We start from the raw sequence: 7,118 nt of genomic DNA, 5'->3' as shown, positions 1-7,118 counted from the left end.
AAGGAAGGAATGGAGGGTGAGAGAAAACTATTATTTCTATAAATTTTGCCACCTAGATTAGAAGAGGTTAGAGAAGGTTGAAAACTCTCAGAGACAGCTTGCTAATTAAGCTACACAAATAGGTGACTAAAAAAAATTCACCACTGACAAACAAGGATCCTGAAGCACTTGAGCATATTATGTTGCTAGATCCTACCAAGGTCGCCCATTTGCAGGGCGTTATGAGAAACAAAACCAGATGAGTCATATGAAAAGATTATCATGTCATCATACGTACAAAAGACACTTGTTTGGGATTATTATGCTCATTTCAATCACTTCTGAAATAAGATGAACAGTGTAGATTGATAATGAAAATGACTAGACAGAGAGAAGTGATTTTCCCCAAAAAAATTAATAAATTTTTTCAGTCTCGTCATTTTACCCTCCCATGAATCCCAAGCAGTGTTACATACAAAGCAAAGAAAATAACGTAGTAACTTCTTTACTTTGTGCTATCTCTTATATAAGATACACATTTAATGAAAATTTGTCATTTGCCAGTGAAAGGAAATGCTCAATTTACATAGATAAAGGCAGAACTCATTTGCACAGATGCCAATAATTTTTTTAAAGGAGTTAGGGCAATGTAAGTGCACAATACATCTGGAGACAGTAAGCCTCTTTTTTTTTTTTTGTCCTGAAGAGCCATTGGGTTTTTTCCTTAAAGACTTCTAATCCTGACCTAGGTCTTGAGTGATTATTTTGAATGAGCCACATTCTACTTCCAGTTTTCTCATTCTCTAGAAAGAGGAAAGGCATAATTAATTTCAGTGCTCATAAATGTGTAGTGAAAAGTAATATATAAACAAATTGGAGTCTCATGTATGTTAAAATACCTTGAGGATGTGTAGTATTTCAAGGCCAATACATAGAGCAGAGGGACTGTCTGCATGTGGGAGACCTATCATCTCTGCTCTGGTGCCTGATGCTTCTAATGACACTGGCAGCCAGGAGAGTAATGGAACAGACTGGCTGAGTTCCTTCCAAAGACCAAGAAATTAGCAATTATGTGGACATGTAGATTTCTCTTTGCCACCACCTACCAACATCTCAGGGCATCTGGGAGTTCTGGGGAATATCAATTTTCAGAAAGAGCAGTTTCAACAGGTGCCTCATGTACAGGTGACATACAGACCCCTGTTTGTCTGGAGTTTACCCATCTATTCAAAACAGTTTGTACCCATAACATCTGTACTAATTTCAAGTATGGTGTTATAGAAGTGTCAATCTATAATAATTGACATTTGTGAAACTTTTAGCTGAAAATAGAGCAAATTGCTACCAGTTCAGTTCTGTATCCCAGGACCAGTTCTCAGACACATAAAACTCACGTATGCTTTTCTGCATGTGCAGTACAAATGAGCCTCTTCTAAGCTAGAATCAGGTCTGATGTAATCTAGCTCACATTGATTCAATGAAAGTAATGATTCATGGTCCTGGACAAATAACTTTTTTCCTTTTAACCTCATGAATCAGTAAGTCATTCTGACAGTACATGATTTATCAATTGCCAAGGTGAGTGAAGGGAGACACCAACGGTTGATGATAGGAAATTCTTTCACTATATTGATTAACCAGAGAAACTGAGATTCCAGCTGTGATACTTCCTGCTTGAGTAAGGTCCATCAAACACTCCAGTTCTGACTTTTCACATTTTCACATTTTCTTATAGCCTCTCAAAAAAGCTACTCATGTTACAGAACAGCTTCATAACTAAATGTTGCTGATGTAAAGAGATCCTTCTTGGTTACATGAGGAATAGACTGATGAAAAGAATTCTAAAGCCAAATGTCTCCACAGCTGGTAAAATCCACCTTAATTCTCTGTTGAAGCCTGCAGAGATACTTGGATTTACAGGGGATAACAGTGCTGTAAGTATTGAGCCCCACAGGTGTTTTTGCTTTCCTTTTCTCTCTTTCATTAGGAAGGAAGAAGACTGTTAGAAAGGGCTGGAGTGCTGAAAGCTATACAGATCTAATTGCTGTGGAGTCAGAGGATGCCCTGTGCCAGGGCCCTCTCTCTTGCTTATTTAGGAAAGGATTTAACATTCTTCTCCAATTATGCCTGAAAGGCATGTGAAGCCAGCCCTGGGTGTAATGCCCCTGAATTCCTTGTGAACCACAACTTGGCACCCATGTATAGCTCTCTGAAGGTTCATTATCCGTACATGAGTTCTTACAGAGCTGCAAATCTAGTTATAGCTGTATTAAATGCCAGATTGGATGTACAGGAAATAGCCCTGGGACTTCTGTTGACTCTAGAGATAATGGCAGGTGCCAGCATGTTTTATTAAGCTGGTAACCAACAAATTAACAAGTTCAAAATTACATCTACCTGATGGATGTAAATAAGCATACTTAACTGGAGCCAGTGGAACAATACTGATTTCTGGGAGCTGAAAGCTTGGTTGATTATCAGGTAAGCCACTGGATTTCTCTGCCTGCTGTCACAGCTTTGAATGCAAGAGCACAGCCCATGTGTATAACATGACAAGGATCCTGTCACATCAGCAGTCCTAATGAGAAGTATTACCTAATGATATTCCTATACTTTGGTAAAGGTGAGTATTCTAACTCCTGCTATCAGACAGGAATGAGGTGTCTCTTCTGCACATTTGCATGCCCATAGATTAGGATTAGTTAACTTCTGCACTATAGGGGGGACTTTGCAACCTGATAAAGCAGAGAAAAGGGCATCTTTATGACAATCAGGAGTCAGGCAAGGAAGATACATAGCAGATGCTCAGGTTTGGATATAGGACAAGTAACAGCAGATTCTAGGGGCAAGTTCATATTGTCAAAAAGTACATGCCTTGTTTTTGCCTCAGCACTACTCTCTGAGCAGAAAATGACCAAGCTGTATATTAGGTGTGAAGAGAGAAGTACCTGGGGAGTAATAAAAAGGGGTTTTTTCCCAGAATAAAAGCCTTAGATGCATTAGAAGAGTGAGGTAAAGAATAAATAGACCTTCATAAAGAAAGGCATTGGAAAACGAGAACATTTCCATAGCTTTTTGGAGATCCTTTTAAAATTAGTCATTCAGAGAAAAGGTGTTGTTTTCTAAAACCCACCAAGTTCTGATGAAATACAACAATTCCATCCTAGAATTGCATGAACATAAATATTCCATAGCCATGTTGATAGATCACCTTATTCATGATGCCAGTGCTTTTCAACAAGCAATATAACATCCATAAAGTGATGGGGAGCCTGCCCAAACTGCACCGGGTGTTCCTGTACCGTGTGGATTACCTTCCTCCAAAGGCATGCTGCACAAGTGGAAACCTTTCAGGTGGTTTTGTGGCTAGATCAAATGCCTTGTGGTAGACCTTCCCAAGGGTAGCATGGTATTGATGTGTTACAGATCTAAGAAGAAAAAGAAAAGCTTTTTGTTTAGCTGATGGTGAGTGAAGAATCATTCGGGAATACACAGCCAGGAAGCAATGGATTTCACAGCCCAGTCATGACCAATTGCTGCCTCTGTGAATGGCAAGGTGGATGGTATCTAGGCAAGTTGTACTGGACACAGGAACAGCATGATAGATTTCCATAGAATGAAACAAACTTACTGTTAATGTTTGCATGGTACAGGGGAGTGTTTTAGGTAGGAAAAAAACCCACCCAAAATAAAAATTAATGGTACATGTCAAAGTAGAGGGGTATTTGTCAAACACCTTGCAGAACTTTCTGAGAAAAGTGAAGGCTTATATTTTATTTTTGAAACCTGCCTGTTGGCTGTGGCAAGTATAGCAGGATTCTAAGAGGCAGCTGTTTCCAGCCACACTTCAAGCTTCATAGTTAAGAAATGCAAAGACAGGAAGTACTGGGGGCACTGAACAGCTGTAGAGTAATGCCACAGAAGCCCACAGGTCTCTCATTTACTGGGGAGTATTTCAGTACATGAAGCATCTCTACATGAAAGTGGGTAAGGCAGAGGGGCAGCTGAATACCTTCACTATTTTTTAAAGCTACTAGCTTTTGATGGATTCAGCTGCCTGGGTGGTTGGCCACAGAGAGATCAAACCTGCCCAAATCTGCTGGAGTCCTGTGTGAGTCCCAGGTGCTTCCAGCTTTGCCTGGCTCACTGTGCTCAGAGACAGCAATGGGTACAATCATCAGCAAGGGGTACAATCATCTTTTCATGAGAAGCAACTATCAGCTTCCAATTAATTTAATGTGCATCCATCAGGATGGAGCTGGGTACTGGCACTGTTACACAGAACCCTTAACTTCTGGATCTCTGAAAGCATCAGATGCTGGCCTTTACATTTGCTCAGTTCCTAACTGAGTGAGCAAACTGATGGGGAAGTCCCAGCAGGTGAACCAAAACCAGAGCACACAGCCTCTATTCCAATTTGTCAATCTAGAGAATTATTTGGTCTGAAAATGTGTGTTTTATATATAATACTATCTATCTATATATATATATTCATCTTACAAGTTGCATCTCTGTGTAGGTTATGTGTTACTATGGCAGATAAGGAGGACTGTACTGTGCATACATACTCAGTTCTTATTTCTTCCTTGTACTCTCAGCTTCAGTGATGCAACCTATCCTGGCTGTGCCTCTGTTTTAAGCTGGATAAATATCTACTAGGAATAATTCAGGTATAGCTGATTTTAAATTGAGGTGGGGGAATGGATTAGATGATTTCCTGAACTTTCTTTTAGCCTCAATCTTATTAACGTGTGTCAAAGTGTATTTAAATATTTATAGAAATACAAAATATTAAAATACACTAAAACATAAGACTACAGCTTCAGATGGGGTAAATCAGTTCTTCAAAATTCAAGCCAAGTGTGTGTTTCTTATTAAGCTAATAAACAGTTACAATGACATAGTGAGATTTTCAAGAGATTACAGATCTATTGTTAATATCATACTAAAAATATTGTAAGGTAAATCTGGTAGCTGTACCTTTAATCCTGAGAAGTTAATTCATACTTTTTTTACTGAAAGCAAATTGTTTCGGGAAATATCTGTCATCTATATGCATTCCTACCATACCTAACAACATAAGCCTTGCTTCTTGGCCAAGGCCAGTAGGCAGTTTCCCCCAAGAAATAGTACATAGACAGGGAACAAGCACAGAAAACACTGCTACACAACCTTATGCTACATGGCTTTGAACCACTAGTTTTACTGCAAACCTGGTAGCCAACACTGGCAGTGTTGCACATGCATTGACAGGAAGATTGTTAAACACTGTTTCCATCTTACAGAATAAATTTTTGCAACATGATAAATTAAAGAAAACCCAACTAACATTTCATGATGCAAGAGAAGATCCTACATAAATAATAATTTAAAATACTGTTCACATTTCATGTCAACTCCACAGCATATACAATTTTTGTGAGTACCAGTTTGGTGTGAATTTAAAAGGAAGTACAACTTTACAAAATAATTCAATAATAGATAAGCAAAATTAATACACTGAAGTATCCAACAGCAAATTGGTTAAAAGTTCACCAATAATCAGTACACAGAATACATCTAGAAAATGAGTCTACATTTAACTCTAAATAACACTGAATACCTGCATATCAAATTTCACATGATCACTACCTGAAGATGACAGGAGATAGACACATCAATTTGTGATGAAAAATATATCTATTATATGACATGGCAAGAAAATTTTCAAAGTGATGTTTGAAATCTTACCATATCTGCAGCTTTAGTGACAGTTAAATTAATTACATCTAAGATAATCCTTCTTTACAGAGATTTTTTTTCTCTCCCTCAAAGGGGTCAGGTCATCCACTCAATTGATGCTGTGCAGTCCTTTAAACCCTACAGTAAACATGGAAAGGAGAAGCAGGGGGTAGGCAAAAGACACACTGAGATGGATGACAGATCTGTATTTCTATCTCCAGCCATCTTGGAATATACAGTTTTCTTAAGTTTATTCTGTTACCTATATGGCTCTATTCCTCTCTCTCTCTCTCTGACCAGATTCTCCACATAGGATTTAGCCCCTTATGAGTTAGAGACAATTCAAAGTCACAGTCTATCTCTGGGGCTACTCTGGTCAGTGAGAATGTATGCATATGACATTTGGAAACATTAGTAATGTTCTCTCTGCTGCCTTACGCTTTGCAGTGCAGAGATACCTGGTCAGTAATCAATGTTGACAGCTTTGAGAGGATATTGGAGAAAATAACTCCCTGAGGTATTTCTAATCTGTGATTCTAATGTGGTCCAAAATCAACAGCTGTAGAGGCCTCAAAGATGGTGCTGAAAGATGCCTCTAAATAGAAAGCCCTTAAGTCCCGCATCCTACATACCACAGTGCAAGAGTAGCCAGACACCATCCACTACCTGTTACTGCATGAACAGTGTCTAAGGTAGGCTCATTATCTGCTACAGCAAAGCCAGCTCTTCATAGTCAACATTCTCACAGCAACACACCTACATTTCATTTTAATCTTGGCTACTGATCTGCCGAGTTTATTTTCCAGAGATTTGTTATTTCTAATGATACATATCTGCAGTTCAACCATTTGTAGCTGTCTTTGAAAACAACTCTGTCTTCGTTCAGGTGTCTGAGTAGAGCAATCTACCCACACTTTGTCTGTCAGCACAAGACAGAAAACACGCTTGCCTGGCACCAGCTGGTGGCCTGACAGGGAAGTTTGCCAAGCTGATATGGGATTAGTAGGTGCTAAGGTGTATCCGGACTCTTTGTGACTTGGTCAAAGAATTATAGCGGGCAGTTTAACAGTTTAACAAGTGTTTGCAGTATATTACAAGTGATAAGACAGATTGATTACATGAAAACAAGCACTCTCCAAATTCTCTTATGCACCCAGTAATATGCCCATCAGTCTTCAAACTCGTACTATATGGAAATCTTCAGAATCCTATTCCCTGAGGATGAAAAGAAATAGACTTCCCAGTTGTTGAAGGACAAAATTTCACTTGCAAGATGATTTTCCAAATAATATCAGAAACGCTGCCATACTTTCAGACCCATGTCACTTTGGTGACAATTAAATTGATGGACTAAGCTGTTTTTATGTGACAACCATAACAATATTGCATTACATTTATAAACCATGTTCCACTTCAGG

This window comes from Manacus candei, unplaced genomic scaffold, assembly GCF_025592945.1.
Source record: "Manacus candei isolate 608988 ecotype Guabito, Panama unplaced genomic scaffold, ASM2559294v1 h1tg000081l, whole genome shotgun sequence".
Classification (NCBI taxonomy): Eukaryota; Metazoa; Chordata; class Aves; order Passeriformes; family Pipridae; genus Manacus; species Manacus candei.
The sequence above is the reverse complement of the archived record's forward strand: the minus strand, read 5'-3'. Positions refer to the sequence as shown.